The following is a 15,092-nucleotide window of genomic DNA, read 5'->3' on the forward strand; positions in this document are numbered from 1 at the left end:
TCCAAAATTTCCTTTTGTCCTCCACACATTTCAATTGTAAAATGTAATGCCTGCAGCACTTGATATTCCCAGGTGGTCTCCCATCCAAGTACTAACCAAGCCCAACATTGCTTAGCTTCTGAGATCAGACGAGATCAGGCTTATTCAAGGTGGTGTGGCCGCAGGCGATTGCATTTCTGCTTTCATGACTTTTATGTTTAGTGAGCTGGGGGTGATTCCTCCAAAATTTCCTTTTGTCCTCCACACATTTCAATTGTAAAATGTAATGCCTGCAGCACTTGATATTCCCAGGTGGTCTCCCATCCAAGTACTAACCAAGCCCAACATTGCTTAGCTTCTGAGATCAGACGAGATCAGGCTTATTCAAGGTGGTGTGGCCGCAGGCGATTGCATTTCTGCTTTCATGACTTTTATGTTTAGTGAGCTGGGGGTGATTCCTCCAAAATTTCCTTTTGTCCTCCACACATTTCAATTGTAAAATGTAATGCCTGCAGCACTTGATATTCCCAGGTGGTCTCCCATCCAAGTACTAACCAAGCCCAACATTGCTTAGCTTCTGAGATCAGACGAGATCAGGCTTATTCAAGGTGGTGTGGCCGCAGGCGATTGCATTTCTGCTTTCATGACTTTTATGTTTAGTGAGCTGGGGGTGATTCCTCCAAAATTTCCTTTTGTCCTCCACACATTTCAATTGTAAAATGTAATGCCTGCAGCACTTGATATTCCCAGGTGGTCTCCCATCCAAGTACTAACCAAGCCCAACATTGCTTAGCTTCTGAGATCAGACGAGATCAGGCTTATTCAAGGTGGTGTGGCCGCAGGCGATTGCATGTCTGCTTTCATGACTTTTATGTTTAGTGAGCTGGGGGTGATTCCTCCAAAATTTCCTTTTGTCCTCCACACATTTCAATTGTAAAATGTAATTACAAAAATGTAATGCCTGCAGCACTTGATATTCCCAGGTGGTCTCCCATCCAAGTACTAACCAAGCCCAACATTGCTTAGCTTCTGAGATCAGACGAGATCAGGCTTATTCAAGGTGGTGTGGCCGCAGGCGATTGCATTTCTGCTTTCATGACTTTTATGTTTAGTGAGCTGGGGGTGATTCCTCTAAAATTTCCTTTTGTCCTCCACACATTTCAATTGTAAAATGTAATGCCTGCAGCACTTGATATTCCCAGGTGGTCTCCCATCCAAGTACTAACCAAGCCCAACATTGCTTAGCTTCTGAGATCAGACGAGATCAGGCTTATTCAAGGTGGTGTGGCCGCAGGCGATTGCATTTCTGCTTTCATGACTTTTATGTTTAGTGAGCTGGGGGTGATTCCTCCAAAATTTCCTTTTGTCCTCCACACATTTCAATTGTAAAATGTAATTACAAAAATGTAATGCCTGCAGCACTTGATATTCCCAGGTGGTCTCCCATCCAAGTACTAACCAAGCCCAACATTGCTTAGCTTCTGAGATCAGACGAGATCAGGCTTATTCAAGGTGGTGTGGCCGCAGGCAATTGCATTTCTGCTTTCATGACTTTTATGTTTAGTGAGCTGGGGGTGATTCCTCCAAAATTTCCTTTTGTCCTCCACACATTTCAATTGTAAAATGTAATGCCTGCAGCACTTGATATTCCCAGGTGGTCTCCCATCCAAGTACTAACCAAGCCCAACATTGCTTAGCTTCTGAGATCAGGCTTATTCAAGGTGGTGTGGCCGCAGGCGATTGCATTTCTGCTTTCATGACTTTTATGTTTAGTGAGCTGGGGGTGATTCCTCCAAAATTTCCTTTTGTCCTCCACACATTTCAATTGTAAAATGTAATTACAAAAATGTAATGCCTGCAGCACTTGATATTCCCAGGTGGTCTCCCATCCAAGTACTAACCAAGCCCAACATTGCTTAGCTTCTGAGATCAGACGAGATCAGGCTTATTCAAGGTGGTGTGGCCGCAGGCGATTGCTGTTCTGCTTTCATGACTTTTATGTTTAGTGAGCTGGGGGTGATTCCTCCAAAATTTCCTTTTGTCCTCCACACATTTCAATTGTAAAATGTAATTACAAAAATGTAATGCCTGCAGCACTTGATATTCCCAGGTGGTCTCCCATCCAAGTACTAACCAAGCCCAACATTGCTTAGCTTCTGAGATCAGACGAGATCAGGCTTATTCAAGGTGGTGTGGCCGCAGGCGATTGCATTTCTGCTTTCATGACTTTTATGTTTAGTGAGCTGGGGGTGATTCCTCCAAAATTTCCTTTTGTCCTCCACACATTTCAATTGTAAAATGTAATGCCTGCAGCACTTGATATTCCCAGGTGGTCTCCCATCCAAGTACTAACCAAGCCCAACATTGCTTAGCTTCTGAGATCAGACGAGATCAGGCTTATTCAAGGTGGTGTGGCCGCAGGCGATTGCATTTCTGCTTTCATGACTTTTATGTTTAGTGAGCTGGGGGTGATTCCTCCAAAATTTCCTTTTGTCCTCCACACATTTCAATTGTAAAATGTAATGCCTGCAGCACTTGATATTCCCAGGTGGTCTCCCATCCAAGTACTAACCAAGCCCAACATTGCTTAGCTTCTGAGATCAGACGAGATCAGGCTTATTCAAGGTGGTGTGGCCGCAGGCGATTGCATTTCTACTTTCATGACTTTTATGTTTAGTGAGCTGGGGGTGATTCCTCCAAAATTTCCTATTGTCCTCCACACATTTCAATTGTAAAATGTAATGCCTGCAGCACTTGATATTCCCAGGTGGTCTCCCATCCAAGTACTAACCAAGCCCAACATTGCTTAGCTTCTGAGATCAGACGAGATCAGGCTTATTCAAGGTGGTGTGGCCGCAGGCGATTGCATTTCTGCTTTCATGACTTTTATGTTTAGTGAGCTGGGGGTGATTCCTCCAAAATTTCCTTTTGTCCTCCACACATTTCAATTGTAAAATGTAATGCCTGCAGCACTTGATATTCCCAGGTGGTCTCCCATCCAAGTACTAACCAAGCCCAGCATTGCTTAGCTTCTGAGATCAGACGAGATCAGGCTTATTCAAGGTGGTGTGGCCGCAGGCGATTGCATTTCTGCTTTCATGACTTTTATGTTTAGTGAGCTGGGGGTGATTCCTCCAAAATTTCCTTTTGTCCTCCACACATTTCAATTGTAAAATGTAATTACAAAAATGTAATGCCTGCAGCACTTGATATTCCCAGGTGGTCTCCCATCCAAGTACTAACCAAGCCCAACATTGCTTAGCTTCTGAGATCAGACGAGATCAGGCTTATTCAAGGTGGTGTGGCCGCAGGCGATTGCATTTCTGCTTTCATGACTTTTATGTTTAGTGAGCTGGGGGTGATTCCTCCAAAATTTCCTTTTGTCCTCCACACATTTCAATTGTAAAATGTAATGCCTGCAGCACTTGATATTCCCAGGTGGTCTCCCATCCAAGTACTAACCAAGCCCAACATTGCTTAGCTTCTGAGATCAGACGAGATCAGGCTTATTCAAGGTGGTGTGGCCGCAGGCGATTGCATTCCTGCTTTCATGACTTTTATGTTTAGTGAGCTGGGGGTGATTCCTCCAAAATTTCCTTTTGTCCTCCACACATTTCAATTGTAAAATGTAATGCCTGCAGCACTTGATATTCCCAGGTGGTCTCCCATCCAAGCACTAACCAAGCCCAACATTGCTTAGCTTCTGAGATCAGACGAGATCAGGCTTATTCAAGGTGGTGTGGCCGCAGGCGATTGCATTTCTGCTTTCATGACTTTTATGTTTAGTGAGCTGGGGGTGATTCCTCCAAAATTTCCTTTTGTCCTCCACACATTTCAATTGTAAAATGTAATGCCTGCAGCACTTGATATTCCCAGGTGGTCTCCCATCCAAGTACTAACCAAGCCCAACATTGCTTAGCTTCTGAGATCAGACGAGATCAGGCTTATTCAAGGTGGTGTGGCCGCAGGCGATTGCATTTCTGCTTTCATGACTTTTATGTTTAGTGAGCTGGGGGTGATTCCTCCAAAATTTCCTTTTGTCCTCCACACATTTCAATTGTAAAATGTAATTACAAAAATGTAATGCCTGCAGCACTTGATATTCCCAGGTGGTCTCCCATCCAAGTACTAACCAAGCCCAACATTGCTTAGCTTCTGAGATGAGACGAGATCAGGCTTATTCAAGGTGGTGTGGCCGCTGGCGGTTGCATTTCTGCTTTCATGACTTTTATGTTTAGTGAGCTGGGGGTGATTCCTCCAAAATTTCCTTTTGTCCTCCACACATTTCAATTGTAAAATGTAATTACAAAAATGTAATGCCTGCAGCACTTGATATTCCCAGGTGGTCTCCCATCCAAGTACTAACCAAGCCCAACATTGCTTAGCTTCAGAGATCAGACGAGATCAGGCTTATTCAAGGTGGTGTGGCCGCAGGCGATTGCATTTCTGCTTTCATGACTTTTATGTTTAGTGAGCTGGGGGTGATTCCTCCAAAATTTCCTTTTGTCCTCCACACATTTCAATTGTAAAATGTAATGCCTGCAGCACTTGATATTCCCAGGTGGTCTCCCATCCAAGTACTAACCAAGCCCAACATTGCTTAGCTTCTGAGATCAGACGAGATCAGGCATATTCAAGGTGGTGTGGCCGCAGGCGATTGCATTTCTGCTTTCATGACTTTTATGTTTAGTGAGCTGGGGGTGATTCCTCCAAAATTTCCTTTTGTCCTCCACACATTTCAATTGTAAAATGTAATGCCTGCAGCACTTGATATTCCCAGGTGGTCTCCCATCCAAGTACTAACCAAGCCCAACATTGCTTAGCTTCTGAGATCAGACGAGATCAGGCTTATTCAAGGTGGTGTGGCCGCAGGCGATTGCATTTCTGCTTTCATGACTTTTATGTTTAGTGAGCTGGGGGTGATTCCTCCAAAATTTCCTTTTGTCCTCCACACATTTCAATTGTAAAATGTAATGCCTGCAGCACTTGATATTCCGAGGTGGTCTCCCATCCAAGTACTAACCAAGCCCAACATTGCTTAGCTTCTGAGATCAGACGAGATCAGGCTTATTCAAGGTGGTGTGGCCGCAGGCGATTGCATTTCTGCTTTCATGACTTTTATGTTTAGTGAGCTGGGGGTGATTCCTCCAAAATTTCCTTTTGTCCTCCACACATTTCAATTGTAAAATGTAATTACAAAAATGTAATGCCTGCAGCACTTGATATTCCCAGGTGGTCTCCCATCCAAGTACTAACCAAGCCCAACATTGCTTAGCTTCTGAGATCAGACGAGATCAGGCTTATTCAAGGTGGTGTGGCCGCAGGCGATTGCATTTCTGCTTTCATGACTTTTATGTTTAGTGAGCTGGGGGTGATTCCTCCAAAATTTCCTTTTGTCCTCCACACATTTCAATTGTAAAATGTAATTACAAAAATGTAATGCCTGCAGCACTTGATATTCCCAGGTGGTCTCCCATCCAAATACTAACCAAGCCCAACATTGCTTAGCTTCTGAGATCAGACGAGATCAGGCTTATTCAAGGTGGTGTGGCCGCAGGCGATTGCATTTCTGCTTTCATGACTTTTATGTTTAGTGAGCTGGGGGTGATTCCTCCAAAATTTCCTTTTGTCCTCCACACATTTCAATTGTAAAATGTAATGCCTGCAGCACTTGATATTCCCAGGTGGTCTTCCATCCAAGTACTAACCAAGCCCAACATTGCTTAGCTTCTGAGATCAGACGAGATCAGGCTTATTCAAGGTGGTGTGGCCGCAGGCGATTGCATTTCTGCTTTCATGACTTTTATGTTTAGTGAGCTGGGGGTGATTCCTCTAAAATTTCCTTTTGTCCTCCACACATTTCAATTGTAAAATGTAATGCCTGCAGCACTTGATATTCCCAGGTGGTCTCCCATCCAAGTACTAACCAAGCCCAACATTGCTTAGCTTCTGAGATCAGACGAGATCAGGCTTATTCAAGGTGGTGTGGCCGCAGGCGATTGCATTTCTGCTTTCATGACTTTTATGTTTAGTGAGCTGGGGGTGATTCCTCCAAAATTTCCTTTTGTCCTCCACACATTTCAATTGTAAAATGTAATGCCTGCAGCACTTGATATTCCCAGGTGGTCTCCCAACCAAGTACTAACCAAGCCCAACATTGCTTAGCTTCGGAGATCAGACGAGATCAGGATTATTCAAGGTGGTGTGGCCGCAGGCGATTGCTGTTCTGCTTTCATGACTTTTATGTTTAGTGAGCTGGGGGTGATTCCTCCAAAATTTCCTTTTGTCCTCCACACATTTCAATTGTAAAATGTAATTACAAAAATGTAATGCCTGCAGCACTTGATATTCCCAGGTGGTCTCCCATCCAAGTACTAACCAAGCCCAACATTGCTTAGCTTCTGAGATCAGACGAGATCAGGCTTATTCAAGGTGGTGTGGCCGCAGGCGATTGCGTTTCTGCTTTCATGACTTTTATGTTTAGTGAGCTGGGGGTGATTCCTCATAAATTTCCTTTTGTCCTCCACACATTTCAATTGTAAAATGTAATTACTAAAATGTAATGCCTGCAGCACTTGATATTCCCAGGTGGTCTCCCATCCAAGTACTAACCAAGCCCAACATTGCTTAGCTTCTGAGATCAGACGAGATCAGGCTTATTCAAGGTGGTGTGGCCGCAGGCGATTGCATTTCTGCTTTCATGACTTTTATGTTTAGTGAGCTGGGGGTGATTCCTCCAAAATTTCCTTTTGTCCTCCACACATTTCAATTGTAAAATGTAATGCCTGCAGCACTTGATATTCCCAGGTGGTCTCCCATCCAAGTACTAACCAAGCCCAACATTGCTTAGCTTCTGAGATCAGACGAGATCAGGCTTATTCAAGGTGGTGTGGCCGCAGGCGATTGCATTTCTGCTTTCATGACTTTTATGTTTAGTGAGCTGGGGGTGATTCCTCCAAAATTTCCTTTTGTCCACACATTTCAATTGTAAAATGTAATTACAAAAATGTAATGCCTGCAGCACTTGATATTCCCAGGTGGTCTCCCATCCAAGTACTAACCAAGCCCAACATTGCTTAGCTTCTGAGATCAGACGAGATCAGGCTTATTCAAGGTGGTGTGGCCGCAGGCGATTGCATTTCTGCTTTCATGACTTTTATGTTTAGTGAGCTGGGGGTGATTCCTCCAAAATTTCCTTTTGTCCTCCACACATTTCAATTGTAAAATGTAATTACAAAAATGTAATGCCTGCAGCACTTGATATTCCCAGGTGGTCTCCCATCCAAGTACTAACCAAGCCCAACATTGCTTAGCTTCTGAGATCAGACGAGATCAGGCTTATTCAAGGTGGTGTGGCCGCAGGCGATTGCATTTCTGCTTTCATGACTTTTATGTTTAGTGAGCTGGGGGTGATTCCTCCAAAATTTCCTTTTGTCCTCCACACATTTCAATTGTAAAATGTAATTACAAAAATGTAATGCCTGCAGCACTTGATATTCCCAGGTGGTCTCCCATCCAAGTACTAACCAAGCCCAACATTGCGTAGCTTCTGAGATCAGACGAGATCAGGCTTATTCAAGGTGGTGTGGCCGCAGGCGAATGCATTTCTGCTTTCATGACTTTTATGTTTAGTGAGCTGGGGGTGATTCCTCCAAAATTTCCTTTTGTCCTCCACACATTTCAATTGTAAAATGTAATTACAAAAATGTAATGCCTGCAGCACTTGATATTCCCAGGTGGTCTCCCTTCCAAGTACTAACCAAGCCCAACATTGCTTAGCTTCTGAGATCAGACGAGATCAGGCTTATTCAAGGTGGTGTGGCCGCAGGCGATTGCATTTCTGCTTTCATGACTTTTATGTTTAGTGAGCTGGGGGTGATTCCTCCAAAATTTCCTTTTGTCCTCCACACATTTCAATTGTAAAATGTAATGCCTGCAGCACTTGATATTCCCAGGTGGTCTCCCATCCAAGTACTAACCAAGCCCAACATTGCTTAGCTTCTGAGATCAGACGAGATCAGGCTTATTCAAGGTGGTGTGGCCGCAGGCGATTGCGTTTCTGCTTTCATGACTTTTATGTTTAGTGAGCTGGGGGTGATTCCTCCAAAATTTCCTTTTGTCCTCCACACATTTCAATTGTAAAATGTAATGCCTGCAGCACTTGATATTCCCAGGTGGTCTCCCATCCAAGTACTAACCAAGCCCAACATTGCTTAGCTTCTGAGATCAGACGAGATCAGGCTTATTCAAGGTGGTGTGGCCGCAGGCGATTGCATTTCTGCTTTCATGACTTTTATGTTTAGTGAGCTGGGAGTGATTCCTCCAAAATTTCCTTTTGTCCTCCACACATTTCAATTGTAAAATGTAATTACAAAAATGTAATGCCTGCAGCACTTGATATTCCCAGGTGGTCTCCCATCCAAGTACTAACCAAGCCCAACATTGCTTAGCTTCTGAGATCAGACAAGATCAGGCTTATTCAAGGTGGTGTGGCCGCAGGCGATTGCATTTCTGCTTTCATGACTTTTATGTTTAGTGAGCTGGGGGTGATTCCTCCAAAATTTCCTTTTGTCCTCCACACATTTCAATTCTAAAATGTAATTACAAAAATGTAATGCCTGCAGCACTTGATATTCCCAGGTGGTCTCCCATCCAAGTACTAACCAAGCCCAACATTGCTTAGCTTCTGAGATCAGACGAGATCAGGCTTATTCAAGGTGGTGTGGCCGCAGGCGATTGCATTTCTGCTTTCATGACTTTTATGTTTAGTGAGCTGGGGGTGATTCCTCCAAAATTTCCTTTTGTCCTCCACACATTTCAATTGTAAAATGTAATTACTAAAATGTAATGCCTGCAGCACTTGATATTCCCAGGTGGTCTCCCATCCAAGTACTAACCAAGCCCAACATTGCTTAGCTTCTGAGATCAGACGAGATCAGGCTTATTCAAGGTGGTGTGGCCGCAGGCGATTGCATTTCTGCTTTCATGACTTTTATGTTTAGTGAGCTGGGGGTGATTCCTCCAAAATTTCCTTTTGTCCTCCACACATTTCAATTGTAAAATGTAATTACTAAAATGTAATGCCTGCAGCACTTGATTAACCCAGGTGGTCTCCCATCCAAGTACTAACCAAGCCCAACATTGCTTAGCTTCTGAGATCAGGCTTATTCAAGGTGGTGTGGCCGCAGACGATTGCATTTCTGCTTTCATGACTTTTATGTTTAGTGAGCTGGGGGTGATTCCTCCAAAATTTCCTTTTGTCCTCCACACATTTCAATTGTAAAATGTAATGCCTGCAGCACTTGATATTCCCAGGTGGTCTCCCATCCAAGTACTAACCAAGCCCAACATTGCTTAGCTTCTGAGATCAGACGAGATCAGGCTTATTCAAGGTGGTGTGGCCGCAGGCGATTGCATTTCTGCTTTCATGACTTTTATGTTTAGTGAGCTGCGGGTGATTCCTCCAAAATTTCCTTTTGTCCTCCACACATTTCAATTGTAAAATGTAATGCCTGCAGCACTTGATATTCCCAGGTGGTCTCCCATCCAAGTACTAACCAAGCCCAACATTGCTTAGCTTCTGAGATCAGACGAGATCAGGCTTATTCAAGGTGGTGTGGCCGCAGGCGATTGCATTTCTGCTTTCATGACTTTTATGTTTAGTGAGCTGGGGGTGATTCCTCCAAAATTTCCTTTTGTCCTCCACACATTTCAATTGTAAAATGTAATGCCTGCAGCACTTGATATTCCCAGGTGGTCTCCCATCCAAGTACTAACCAAGCCCAACATTGCTTATCTTCTGAGATCAGACGAGATCAGGCTTATTCAAGGTGGTGTGGCCGCAGGCGATTGCATTTCTGCTTTCATGACTTTTATGTTTAGTGAGCTGGGGGTGATTCCTCCAAAATTTCCTTTTGTCCTCCACACATTTCAATTGTAAAATGTAATTACAAAAATGTAATGCCTGCAGCACTTGATATTCCCAGGTGGTCTCCCATCCAAGTACTAACCAAGCCCAACATTGCTTAGCTTCTGAGATCAGACGAGATCAGGCTTATTCAAGGTGGTGTGGCCGCAGGCGATTGCATTTCTGCTTTCATGACTTTTATGTTTAGTGAGCTGGGGGTGATTCCTCCAAAATTTCCTTTTGTCCTCCACACATTTCAATTGTAAAATGTAATTACAAAAATGTAATGCCTGCAGCACTTGATATTCCCAGGTGGTCTCCCATCCAAGTACTAACCAAGCCCAACATTGCTTAGCTTCTGAGATCAGACGAGATCAGGCTTATTCAAGGTGGTGTGGCCGCAGGCGATTGCATTTCTGCTTTCATGACTTTTATGTTTAGTGAGCTGGGGGTGATTCCTCCAAAATTTCCTTTTGTCCTCCACACATTTCAATTGTAAAATGTAATTACAAAAATGTAATGCCTGCAGCACTTGATATTCCCAGGTGGTCTCCCATCCAAGTACTAACCAAGCCCAACATTGCTTAGCTTCTGAGATCAGACGAGATCAGGCTTATTCAAGGTGGTGTGGCCGCAGGCGATTGCATTTCTGCTTTCATGACTTTTATGTTTAGTGAGCTGGGGGTGATTCCTCCAAAATTTCCTTTTGTCCTCCACACATTTCAATTGTAAAATGTAATTACAAAAATGTAATGCCTGCAGCACTTGATATTCCCAGGTGGTCTCCCATCCAAGTACTAACCAAGCCCAACATTGCTTAGCTTCTGAGATCAGACGAGATCAGGCTTATTCAAGGTGGTGTGGCCGCAGGCGATTGCATTTCTGCTTTCATGACTTTTATGTTTAGTGAGCTGGGGGTGATTCCTCCAAAATTTCCTTTTGTCCTCCACACATTTCAATTGTAAAATGTAATGCCTGCAGCACTTGATATTCCCAGGTGGTCTCCCATCCAAGTACTAACCAAGCCCAACATTGCTTAGCTTCTGAGATCAGACGAGATCAGACTTATTCAAGGTGGTGTGGCCGCAGGCGATTGCATTTCTGCTTTCATGACTTTTATGTTTAGTGAGCTGGGGGTGATTCCTCCAAAATTTCCTTTTGTCCTCCACACATTTCAATTGTAAAATGTAATGCCTGCAGCACTTGATATTCCCAGGTGGTCTCCCATCCAAGTACTAACCAAGCCCAACATTGCTTAGCTTCTGAGATCAGACGAGATCAGGCTTATTCAAGGTGGTGTGGCCGCAGGCGATTGCATTTCTGCTTTCATGACTTTTATGTTTAGTGAGCTGGGGGTGATTCCTCCAAAATTTCCTTTTGTCCTCCACACATTTCAATTGTAAAATGTAATTACAAAAATGTAATGCCTGCAGCACTTGATATTCCCAGGTGGTCTCCCATCCAAGTACTAACCAAGCCCAACATTGCTTAGCTTCTGAGATCAGACGAGATCAGGCTTATTCAAGGTGGTGTGGCCGCAGGCGATTGCATTTCTGCTTTCATGACTTTTATGTTTAGTGAGCTGGGGGTGATTCCTCCAAAATTTCCTTTTGTCCTCCACACATTTCAATTGTAAAATGTAATTACAAAAATGTAATGCCTGCAGCACTTGATATTCCCAGGTGGTCTCCCATCAAAGTACTAACCAAGCCCAACATTGCTTAGCTTCTGAGATCAGACGAGATCAGGCTTATTCAAGGTGGTGTGGCCGCAGGCGATTGCATTTCTGCTTTCATGACTTTTATGTTTAGTGAGCTGGGGGTGATTCCTCCAAAATTTCCTTTTGTCCTCCACACATTTCAATTGTAAAATGTAATTACTAAAATGTAATGCCTGCAGCACTTGATATTCCCAGGTGGTCTCCCATCCAAGTACTAACCAAGCCCAACATTGCTTAGCTTCTGAGATCAGACGAGATCAGGCTTATTCAAGGTGGTGTGGCCGCAGGCGATTGCATTTCTGCTTTCATGACTTTTATGTTTAGTGAGCTGGGGGTGATTCCTCCAAAATTTCCTTTTGTCCTCCACACATTTCAATTGTAAAATGTAATTACTAAAATGTAATGCCTGCAGCACTTGATATTCCCAGGTGGTCTCCCATCCAAGTACTAACCAAGCCCAACATTGCTTAGCTTCTGAGATCAGGCTTATTCAAGGTGGTGTGGCCGCAGGCGATTGCATTTCTGCTTTCATGACTTTTATGTTTAGTGAGCTGGGGGTGATTCCTCCAAAATTTCCTTTTGTCCTCCACACATTTCAATTGTAAAATGTAATGCCTGCAGCACTTGATATTCCCAGGTGGTCTCCCATCCAAGTACTAACCAAGCCCAACATTGCTTAGCTTCTGAGATCAGACGAGATCAGGCTTATTCAAGGTGGTGTGGCCGCAGGCGATTGCATTTCTGCTTTCATGACTTTTATGTTTAGTGAGCTGGGGGTGATTCCTCCAAAATTTCCTTTTGTCCTCCACACATTTCAATTGTAAAATGTAATGCCTGCAGCACTTGATATTCCCAGGTGGTCTCCCATCCAAGTACTAACCAAGCCCAACATTGCTTAGCTTCTGAGATCAGACGAGATCAGGCTTATTCAAGGTGGTGTGGCCGCAGGCGATTGCATTTCTGCTTTCATGACTTTTATGTTTAGTGAGCTGGGGGTGATTCCTCCAAAATTTCCTTTTGTCCTCCACACATTTCAATTGTAAAATGTAATGCCTGCAGCACTTGATATTCCCAGGTGGTCTCCCATCCAAGTACTAACCAAGCCCAACATTGCTTAGCTTCTGAGATCAGACGAGATCAGGCTTATTCAAGGTGGTGTGGCCGCAGGCGATTGCATTTCTGCTTTCATGACTTTTATGTTTAGTGAGCTGGGGGTGATTCCTCCAAAATTTCCTTTTGTCCTCCACACATTTCAATTGTAAAATGTAATTACAAAAATGTAATGCCTGCAGCACTTGATATTCCCAGGTGGTCTCCCATCCAAGTACTAACCAAGCCCAACATTGCTTAGCTTCTGAGATCAGACGAGATCAGGCTTATTCAAGGTGGTGTGGCCGCAGGCGATTGCATTTCTGCTTTCATGACTTTTATGTTTAGTGAGCTGGGGGTGATTCCTCCAAAATTTCCTTTTGTCCTCCACACATTTCAATTGTAAAATGTAATTACAAAAATGTAATGCCTGCAGCACTTGATATTCCCAGGTGGTCTCCCATCCAAGTACTAACCAAGCCCAACATTGCTTAGCTTCTGAGATCAGACGAGATCAGGCTTATTCAAGGTGGTGTGGCCGCAGGCGATTGCATTTCTGCTTTCATGACTTTTATGTTTAGTGAGCTGGGGGTGATTCCTCCAAAATTTCCTTTTGTCCTCCACACATTTCAATTCTAAAATGTAATTACAAAAATGTAATGCCTGCAGCACTTGATATTCCCAGGTGGTCTCCCATCCAAGTACTAACCAAGCCCAACATTGCTTAGTTTCTGAGATCAGACTTATTCAAGGTGGTGTGGCCGCAGGCGATTGCATTTCTGCTTTCATGACTTTTATGTTTAGTGAGCTGGGGGTGATTCCTCCAAAATTTCCTTTTATCCTCCACACATTTCAATTCTAAAATGTAATTACAAAAATGTAATGCCTGCAGCACTTGATATTCCCAGGTGGTCTCCCATCCAAGTACTAACCAAGCCCGACATTGCTTAGCTTCTGAGATCAGACGAGATCAGGCTTATTCAAGGTGGTGTGGCCGCAGGCGATTGCATTTCTGCTTTCATGACTTTTATGTTTAGTGAGCTGGGGGTGATTCCTCCAAAATTTCCTTTTGTCCTCCACACATTTCAATTGTAAAATGTAATTACAAAAATGTAATGCCTGCAGCACTTGATATTCCCAGGTGGTCTCCCATCCAAGTACTAACCAAGCCCAACATTGCTTAGCTTCTGAGATCAGACGAGATCAGGCTTATTCAAGGTGGTGTGGCCGCAGGCGATTGCTGTTCTGCTTTCATGACTTTTATGTTTAGTGAGCTGGGGGTGATTCCTCCAAAATTTCCTTTTGTCCTCCACACATTTCAATTGTAAAATGTAATTACAAAAATGTAATGTCTGCAGCACTTGATATTCCCAGGTGGTCTCCCATCCAAGTACTAAGTACTTGGATGGGAGACCACCTGGGAATATCAAGTGCTGCAGGCATTACATTGTTGTAATTACATTTTACAATTGAAATGTGTGGAGGACAAAAGGAAATTTTGGAGGAATCACCCCCAGCTCACTAAACATAAAAGTCATGAAAGCAGAAATGCAATCGCCTGCGGCCACACCACCTTGAATAAGCCTGATCTCGTCTGATCTCAGAAGCTAAGCTAAGCAATGTTGGGCTTGGTTAGTACTTGGATGGGAGACCACCTGGGAATATCAAGTGCTGCAGGCATTACATTTTACAATAGAAATGTGTGGAGGACAAAAGGAAATTTTGGAGGAATCACCCCCAGCTCACTAAACATAAAAGTCATGAAAGCAGAAATGCAATCGCCTGCGGCCACACCACCTTGAATAAGCCTGATCTCGTCTGATCTCAGAAGCTAAGCAATGTTGGGCTTGGTTAGTACTTGGATGGGAGACCACCTGGGAATATCAAGTGCTGCAGGCATTACATTTTTGTAATTACATTTTACAATTGAAATGTGTGGAGGACAAAAGGAAATTTTGGAGGAATCACCCCCAGCTCACTAAACATAAAAGTCATGAAAGCAGAAATGCAATCGCCTGCGGCCACACCACCTTGAATAAGCCTGATCTCGTCTGATCTCCGAAGCTAAGCAATGTTGGGCTTGGTTAGTACTTGGATGGGAGACCACCTGGGAATATCAAGTGCTGCAGGCATTACATTTTTGTAATTACATTTTACAATTGAAATGTGTGGAGGACAAAAGGAAATTTTGGAGGAATCACCCCCAGCTCACTAAACATAAAAGTCATGAAAGCAGAAATGCAATCGCCTGCGGCCACACCACCTTGAATAAGCCTGATCTCGTCTGATCTCAGAAGCTAAGCAATGTTGGGCTTGGTTAGTACTTGGATGGGAGACCACCTGGGAATATCAAGTGCTGCAGGCATTACATTTTACAATAGAAATGTGTGGAGGACA

At 43.7% G+C, this 15,092-nt stretch overlaps 60 non-coding genes and 6 pseudogenes across 60 annotated transcripts; 4 read left to right on the forward strand and 62 right to left on the reverse strand.

Annotated features, from left to right (window-relative positions):
• Window positions 1–47: 47 nt before the first annotated feature.
• LOC131719849 (5S ribosomal RNA) lies at window positions 48–166 on the reverse strand. The gene has a single exon (XR_009318748.1). It is a non-coding gene; the product is annotated as a 5S ribosomal RNA (ribosomal RNA).
• A 100-nt stretch (window positions 167–266) lies between these two features.
• LOC131719850 (5S ribosomal RNA) lies at window positions 267–385 on the reverse strand. Its single transcript, XR_009318749.1, has one exon. It is a non-coding gene; the product is annotated as a 5S ribosomal RNA (ribosomal RNA).
• Window positions 386–485: 100 nt separating this feature from the next.
• LOC131719851 (5S ribosomal RNA) lies at window positions 486–604 on the reverse strand. The gene has a single exon (XR_009318750.1). It is a non-coding gene; the product is annotated as a 5S ribosomal RNA (ribosomal RNA).
• A 100-nt stretch (window positions 605–704) lies between these two features.
• LOC131719852 (5S ribosomal RNA) lies at window positions 705–823 on the reverse strand. The gene has a single exon (XR_009318751.1). It is a non-coding gene; the product is annotated as a 5S ribosomal RNA (ribosomal RNA).
• A 114-nt stretch (window positions 824–937) lies between these two features.
• On the reverse strand, window positions 938–1,056 carry LOC131719853 (5S ribosomal RNA). The gene has a single exon (XR_009318752.1). It is a non-coding gene; the product is annotated as a 5S ribosomal RNA (ribosomal RNA).
• Window positions 1,057–1,156: 100 nt separating this feature from the next.
• LOC131719854 (5S ribosomal RNA) lies at window positions 1,157–1,275 on the reverse strand. The gene has a single exon (XR_009318753.1). It is a non-coding gene; the product is annotated as a 5S ribosomal RNA (ribosomal RNA).
• Window positions 1,276–1,389: 114 nt separating this feature from the next.
• LOC131719855 (5S ribosomal RNA) lies at window positions 1,390–1,508 on the reverse strand. Its single transcript, XR_009318754.1, has one exon. It is a non-coding gene; the product is annotated as a 5S ribosomal RNA (ribosomal RNA).
• A 100-nt stretch (window positions 1,509–1,608) lies between these two features.
• On the reverse strand, window positions 1,609–1,717 carry LOC131715222 (5S ribosomal RNA; annotated as a pseudogene).
• A 114-nt stretch (window positions 1,718–1,831) lies between these two features.
• LOC131719856 (5S ribosomal RNA) lies at window positions 1,832–1,950 on the reverse strand. Its single transcript, XR_009318755.1, has one exon. It is a non-coding gene; the product is annotated as a 5S ribosomal RNA (ribosomal RNA).
• A 114-nt stretch (window positions 1,951–2,064) lies between these two features.
• On the reverse strand, window positions 2,065–2,183 carry LOC131719857 (5S ribosomal RNA). The gene has a single exon (XR_009318756.1). It is a non-coding gene; the product is annotated as a 5S ribosomal RNA (ribosomal RNA).
• A 100-nt stretch (window positions 2,184–2,283) lies between these two features.
• On the reverse strand, window positions 2,284–2,402 carry LOC131719858 (5S ribosomal RNA). The gene has a single exon (XR_009318757.1). It is a non-coding gene; the product is annotated as a 5S ribosomal RNA (ribosomal RNA).
• Window positions 2,403–2,502: 100 nt separating this feature from the next.
• LOC131719860 (5S ribosomal RNA) lies at window positions 2,503–2,621 on the reverse strand. The gene has a single exon (XR_009318759.1). It is a non-coding gene; the product is annotated as a 5S ribosomal RNA (ribosomal RNA).
• A 100-nt stretch (window positions 2,622–2,721) lies between these two features.
• Window positions 2,722–2,840, reverse strand: LOC131719861 (5S ribosomal RNA). The gene has a single exon (XR_009318760.1). It is a non-coding gene; the product is annotated as a 5S ribosomal RNA (ribosomal RNA).
• A 100-nt stretch (window positions 2,841–2,940) lies between these two features.
• Window positions 2,941–3,059, reverse strand: LOC131709791 (5S ribosomal RNA). Its single transcript, XR_009311654.1, has one exon. It is a non-coding gene; the product is annotated as a 5S ribosomal RNA (ribosomal RNA).
• A 114-nt stretch (window positions 3,060–3,173) lies between these two features.
• On the reverse strand, window positions 3,174–3,292 carry LOC131719862 (5S ribosomal RNA). Its single transcript, XR_009318761.1, has one exon. It is a non-coding gene; the product is annotated as a 5S ribosomal RNA (ribosomal RNA).
• Window positions 3,293–3,392: 100 nt separating this feature from the next.
• On the reverse strand, window positions 3,393–3,511 carry LOC131719863 (5S ribosomal RNA). Its single transcript, XR_009318762.1, has one exon. It is a non-coding gene; the product is annotated as a 5S ribosomal RNA (ribosomal RNA).
• Window positions 3,512–3,611: 100 nt separating this feature from the next.
• LOC131712149 (5S ribosomal RNA) lies at window positions 3,612–3,730 on the reverse strand. Its single transcript, XR_009314041.1, has one exon. It is a non-coding gene; the product is annotated as a 5S ribosomal RNA (ribosomal RNA).
• Window positions 3,731–3,830: 100 nt separating this feature from the next.
• On the reverse strand, window positions 3,831–3,949 carry LOC131719864 (5S ribosomal RNA). The gene has a single exon (XR_009318763.1). It is a non-coding gene; the product is annotated as a 5S ribosomal RNA (ribosomal RNA).
• A 114-nt stretch (window positions 3,950–4,063) lies between these two features.
• Window positions 4,064–4,182, reverse strand: LOC131713942 (5S ribosomal RNA; annotated as a pseudogene).
• Window positions 4,183–4,296: 114 nt separating this feature from the next.
• Window positions 4,297–4,415, reverse strand: LOC131711123 (5S ribosomal RNA). The gene has a single exon (XR_009313005.1). It is a non-coding gene; the product is annotated as a 5S ribosomal RNA (ribosomal RNA).
• Window positions 4,416–4,515: 100 nt separating this feature from the next.
• LOC131710557 (5S ribosomal RNA) lies at window positions 4,516–4,634 on the reverse strand. Its single transcript, XR_009312434.1, has one exon. It is a non-coding gene; the product is annotated as a 5S ribosomal RNA (ribosomal RNA).
• Window positions 4,635–4,734: 100 nt separating this feature from the next.
• LOC131719865 (5S ribosomal RNA) lies at window positions 4,735–4,853 on the reverse strand. The gene has a single exon (XR_009318764.1). It is a non-coding gene; the product is annotated as a 5S ribosomal RNA (ribosomal RNA).
• Window positions 4,854–4,953: 100 nt separating this feature from the next.
• LOC131711176 (5S ribosomal RNA) lies at window positions 4,954–5,072 on the reverse strand. Its single transcript, XR_009313058.1, has one exon. It is a non-coding gene; the product is annotated as a 5S ribosomal RNA (ribosomal RNA).
• A 114-nt stretch (window positions 5,073–5,186) lies between these two features.
• Window positions 5,187–5,305, reverse strand: LOC131719866 (5S ribosomal RNA). Its single transcript, XR_009318765.1, has one exon. It is a non-coding gene; the product is annotated as a 5S ribosomal RNA (ribosomal RNA).
• Window positions 5,306–5,419: 114 nt separating this feature from the next.
• LOC131711164 (5S ribosomal RNA) lies at window positions 5,420–5,538 on the reverse strand. The gene has a single exon (XR_009313046.1). It is a non-coding gene; the product is annotated as a 5S ribosomal RNA (ribosomal RNA).
• Window positions 5,539–5,638: 100 nt separating this feature from the next.
• On the reverse strand, window positions 5,639–5,757 carry LOC131710989 (5S ribosomal RNA). The gene has a single exon (XR_009312871.1). It is a non-coding gene; the product is annotated as a 5S ribosomal RNA (ribosomal RNA).
• A 100-nt stretch (window positions 5,758–5,857) lies between these two features.
• On the reverse strand, window positions 5,858–5,976 carry LOC131719867 (5S ribosomal RNA). The gene has a single exon (XR_009318766.1). It is a non-coding gene; the product is annotated as a 5S ribosomal RNA (ribosomal RNA).
• A 100-nt stretch (window positions 5,977–6,076) lies between these two features.
• Window positions 6,077–6,195, reverse strand: LOC131712685 (5S ribosomal RNA). Its single transcript, XR_009314576.1, has one exon. It is a non-coding gene; the product is annotated as a 5S ribosomal RNA (ribosomal RNA).
• Window positions 6,196–6,309: 114 nt separating this feature from the next.
• Window positions 6,310–6,428, reverse strand: LOC131719868 (5S ribosomal RNA). Its single transcript, XR_009318767.1, has one exon. It is a non-coding gene; the product is annotated as a 5S ribosomal RNA (ribosomal RNA).
• Window positions 6,429–6,542: 114 nt separating this feature from the next.
• On the reverse strand, window positions 6,543–6,661 carry LOC131719869 (5S ribosomal RNA). The gene has a single exon (XR_009318768.1). It is a non-coding gene; the product is annotated as a 5S ribosomal RNA (ribosomal RNA).
• Window positions 6,662–6,761: 100 nt separating this feature from the next.
• Window positions 6,762–6,880, reverse strand: LOC131719871 (5S ribosomal RNA). The gene has a single exon (XR_009318770.1). It is a non-coding gene; the product is annotated as a 5S ribosomal RNA (ribosomal RNA).
• A 111-nt stretch (window positions 6,881–6,991) lies between these two features.
• LOC131719872 (5S ribosomal RNA) lies at window positions 6,992–7,110 on the reverse strand. The gene has a single exon (XR_009318771.1). It is a non-coding gene; the product is annotated as a 5S ribosomal RNA (ribosomal RNA).
• Window positions 7,111–7,224: 114 nt separating this feature from the next.
• Window positions 7,225–7,343, reverse strand: LOC131719873 (5S ribosomal RNA). The gene has a single exon (XR_009318772.1). It is a non-coding gene; the product is annotated as a 5S ribosomal RNA (ribosomal RNA).
• A 114-nt stretch (window positions 7,344–7,457) lies between these two features.
• LOC131712416 (5S ribosomal RNA) lies at window positions 7,458–7,576 on the reverse strand. The gene has a single exon (XR_009314309.1). It is a non-coding gene; the product is annotated as a 5S ribosomal RNA (ribosomal RNA).
• A 114-nt stretch (window positions 7,577–7,690) lies between these two features.
• LOC131711042 (5S ribosomal RNA) lies at window positions 7,691–7,809 on the reverse strand. Its single transcript, XR_009312924.1, has one exon. It is a non-coding gene; the product is annotated as a 5S ribosomal RNA (ribosomal RNA).
• A 100-nt stretch (window positions 7,810–7,909) lies between these two features.
• On the reverse strand, window positions 7,910–8,028 carry LOC131719874 (5S ribosomal RNA). The gene has a single exon (XR_009318773.1). It is a non-coding gene; the product is annotated as a 5S ribosomal RNA (ribosomal RNA).
• A 100-nt stretch (window positions 8,029–8,128) lies between these two features.
• LOC131719875 (5S ribosomal RNA) lies at window positions 8,129–8,247 on the reverse strand. The gene has a single exon (XR_009318774.1). It is a non-coding gene; the product is annotated as a 5S ribosomal RNA (ribosomal RNA).
• Window positions 8,248–8,361: 114 nt separating this feature from the next.
• LOC131711872 (5S ribosomal RNA) lies at window positions 8,362–8,480 on the reverse strand. The gene has a single exon (XR_009313761.1). It is a non-coding gene; the product is annotated as a 5S ribosomal RNA (ribosomal RNA).
• A 114-nt stretch (window positions 8,481–8,594) lies between these two features.
• On the reverse strand, window positions 8,595–8,713 carry LOC131719876 (5S ribosomal RNA). Its single transcript, XR_009318775.1, has one exon. It is a non-coding gene; the product is annotated as a 5S ribosomal RNA (ribosomal RNA).
• Window positions 8,714–8,827: 114 nt separating this feature from the next.
• LOC131719877 (5S ribosomal RNA) lies at window positions 8,828–8,946 on the reverse strand. The gene has a single exon (XR_009318776.1). It is a non-coding gene; the product is annotated as a 5S ribosomal RNA (ribosomal RNA).
• Window positions 8,947–9,060: 114 nt separating this feature from the next.
• LOC131716507 (5S ribosomal RNA) lies at window positions 9,061–9,169 on the reverse strand (annotated as a pseudogene).
• Window positions 9,170–9,269: 100 nt separating this feature from the next.
• LOC131719878 (5S ribosomal RNA) lies at window positions 9,270–9,388 on the reverse strand. Its single transcript, XR_009318777.1, has one exon. It is a non-coding gene; the product is annotated as a 5S ribosomal RNA (ribosomal RNA).
• Window positions 9,389–9,488: 100 nt separating this feature from the next.
• On the reverse strand, window positions 9,489–9,607 carry LOC131719879 (5S ribosomal RNA). The gene has a single exon (XR_009318778.1). It is a non-coding gene; the product is annotated as a 5S ribosomal RNA (ribosomal RNA).
• Window positions 9,608–9,707: 100 nt separating this feature from the next.
• On the reverse strand, window positions 9,708–9,826 carry LOC131709807 (5S ribosomal RNA). The gene has a single exon (XR_009311670.1). It is a non-coding gene; the product is annotated as a 5S ribosomal RNA (ribosomal RNA).
• Window positions 9,827–9,940: 114 nt separating this feature from the next.
• On the reverse strand, window positions 9,941–10,059 carry LOC131719880 (5S ribosomal RNA). Its single transcript, XR_009318779.1, has one exon. It is a non-coding gene; the product is annotated as a 5S ribosomal RNA (ribosomal RNA).
• Window positions 10,060–10,173: 114 nt separating this feature from the next.
• Window positions 10,174–10,292, reverse strand: LOC131719882 (5S ribosomal RNA). Its single transcript, XR_009318781.1, has one exon. It is a non-coding gene; the product is annotated as a 5S ribosomal RNA (ribosomal RNA).
• A 114-nt stretch (window positions 10,293–10,406) lies between these two features.
• On the reverse strand, window positions 10,407–10,525 carry LOC131719883 (5S ribosomal RNA). Its single transcript, XR_009318782.1, has one exon. It is a non-coding gene; the product is annotated as a 5S ribosomal RNA (ribosomal RNA).
• Window positions 10,526–10,639: 114 nt separating this feature from the next.
• On the reverse strand, window positions 10,640–10,758 carry LOC131719884 (5S ribosomal RNA). Its single transcript, XR_009318783.1, has one exon. It is a non-coding gene; the product is annotated as a 5S ribosomal RNA (ribosomal RNA).
• A 100-nt stretch (window positions 10,759–10,858) lies between these two features.
• LOC131711260 (5S ribosomal RNA) lies at window positions 10,859–10,977 on the reverse strand. The gene has a single exon (XR_009313143.1). It is a non-coding gene; the product is annotated as a 5S ribosomal RNA (ribosomal RNA).
• Window positions 10,978–11,077: 100 nt separating this feature from the next.
• Window positions 11,078–11,196, reverse strand: LOC131719885 (5S ribosomal RNA). The gene has a single exon (XR_009318784.1). It is a non-coding gene; the product is annotated as a 5S ribosomal RNA (ribosomal RNA).
• A 114-nt stretch (window positions 11,197–11,310) lies between these two features.
• Window positions 11,311–11,429, reverse strand: LOC131719886 (5S ribosomal RNA). The gene has a single exon (XR_009318785.1). It is a non-coding gene; the product is annotated as a 5S ribosomal RNA (ribosomal RNA).
• A 114-nt stretch (window positions 11,430–11,543) lies between these two features.
• Window positions 11,544–11,662, reverse strand: LOC131720823 (5S ribosomal RNA). Its single transcript, XR_009319720.1, has one exon. It is a non-coding gene; the product is annotated as a 5S ribosomal RNA (ribosomal RNA).
• A 114-nt stretch (window positions 11,663–11,776) lies between these two features.
• On the reverse strand, window positions 11,777–11,895 carry LOC131719888 (5S ribosomal RNA). The gene has a single exon (XR_009318787.1). It is a non-coding gene; the product is annotated as a 5S ribosomal RNA (ribosomal RNA).
• A 114-nt stretch (window positions 11,896–12,009) lies between these two features.
• Window positions 12,010–12,118, reverse strand: LOC131715223 (5S ribosomal RNA; annotated as a pseudogene).
• A 100-nt stretch (window positions 12,119–12,218) lies between these two features.
• LOC131719889 (5S ribosomal RNA) lies at window positions 12,219–12,337 on the reverse strand. The gene has a single exon (XR_009318788.1). It is a non-coding gene; the product is annotated as a 5S ribosomal RNA (ribosomal RNA).
• Window positions 12,338–12,437: 100 nt separating this feature from the next.
• Window positions 12,438–12,556, reverse strand: LOC131719890 (5S ribosomal RNA). Its single transcript, XR_009318789.1, has one exon. It is a non-coding gene; the product is annotated as a 5S ribosomal RNA (ribosomal RNA).
• Window positions 12,557–12,656: 100 nt separating this feature from the next.
• LOC131719891 (5S ribosomal RNA) lies at window positions 12,657–12,775 on the reverse strand. Its single transcript, XR_009318790.1, has one exon. It is a non-coding gene; the product is annotated as a 5S ribosomal RNA (ribosomal RNA).
• A 114-nt stretch (window positions 12,776–12,889) lies between these two features.
• On the reverse strand, window positions 12,890–13,008 carry LOC131719892 (5S ribosomal RNA). The gene has a single exon (XR_009318791.1). It is a non-coding gene; the product is annotated as a 5S ribosomal RNA (ribosomal RNA).
• Window positions 13,009–13,122: 114 nt separating this feature from the next.
• On the reverse strand, window positions 13,123–13,241 carry LOC131719894 (5S ribosomal RNA). The gene has a single exon (XR_009318793.1). It is a non-coding gene; the product is annotated as a 5S ribosomal RNA (ribosomal RNA).
• A 114-nt stretch (window positions 13,242–13,355) lies between these two features.
• On the reverse strand, window positions 13,356–13,464 carry LOC131715998 (5S ribosomal RNA; annotated as a pseudogene).
• Window positions 13,465–13,578: 114 nt separating this feature from the next.
• LOC131709859 (5S ribosomal RNA) lies at window positions 13,579–13,697 on the reverse strand. The gene has a single exon (XR_009311723.1). It is a non-coding gene; the product is annotated as a 5S ribosomal RNA (ribosomal RNA).
• Window positions 13,698–13,811: 114 nt separating this feature from the next.
• Window positions 13,812–13,930, reverse strand: LOC131719895 (5S ribosomal RNA). The gene has a single exon (XR_009318794.1). It is a non-coding gene; the product is annotated as a 5S ribosomal RNA (ribosomal RNA).
• A 321-nt stretch (window positions 13,931–14,251) lies between these two features.
• LOC131713247 (5S ribosomal RNA) lies at window positions 14,252–14,375 on the forward strand (annotated as a pseudogene).
• Window positions 14,376–14,475: 100 nt separating this feature from the next.
• Window positions 14,476–14,594, forward strand: LOC131719896 (5S ribosomal RNA). The gene has a single exon (XR_009318795.1). It is a non-coding gene; the product is annotated as a 5S ribosomal RNA (ribosomal RNA).
• A 114-nt stretch (window positions 14,595–14,708) lies between these two features.
• Window positions 14,709–14,827, forward strand: LOC131711793 (5S ribosomal RNA). Its single transcript, XR_009313681.1, has one exon. It is a non-coding gene; the product is annotated as a 5S ribosomal RNA (ribosomal RNA).
• Window positions 14,828–14,941: 114 nt separating this feature from the next.
• Window positions 14,942–15,060, forward strand: LOC131719897 (5S ribosomal RNA). Its single transcript, XR_009318796.1, has one exon. It is a non-coding gene; the product is annotated as a 5S ribosomal RNA (ribosomal RNA).
• Window positions 15,061–15,092: the final 32 nt, after the last annotated feature.

Source organism: Acipenser ruthenus, chromosome 44, assembly GCF_902713425.1.
Source record: "Acipenser ruthenus chromosome 44, fAciRut3.2 maternal haplotype, whole genome shotgun sequence".
NCBI lineage: Eukaryota > Metazoa > Chordata > Actinopteri > Acipenseriformes > Acipenseridae > Acipenser > Acipenser ruthenus.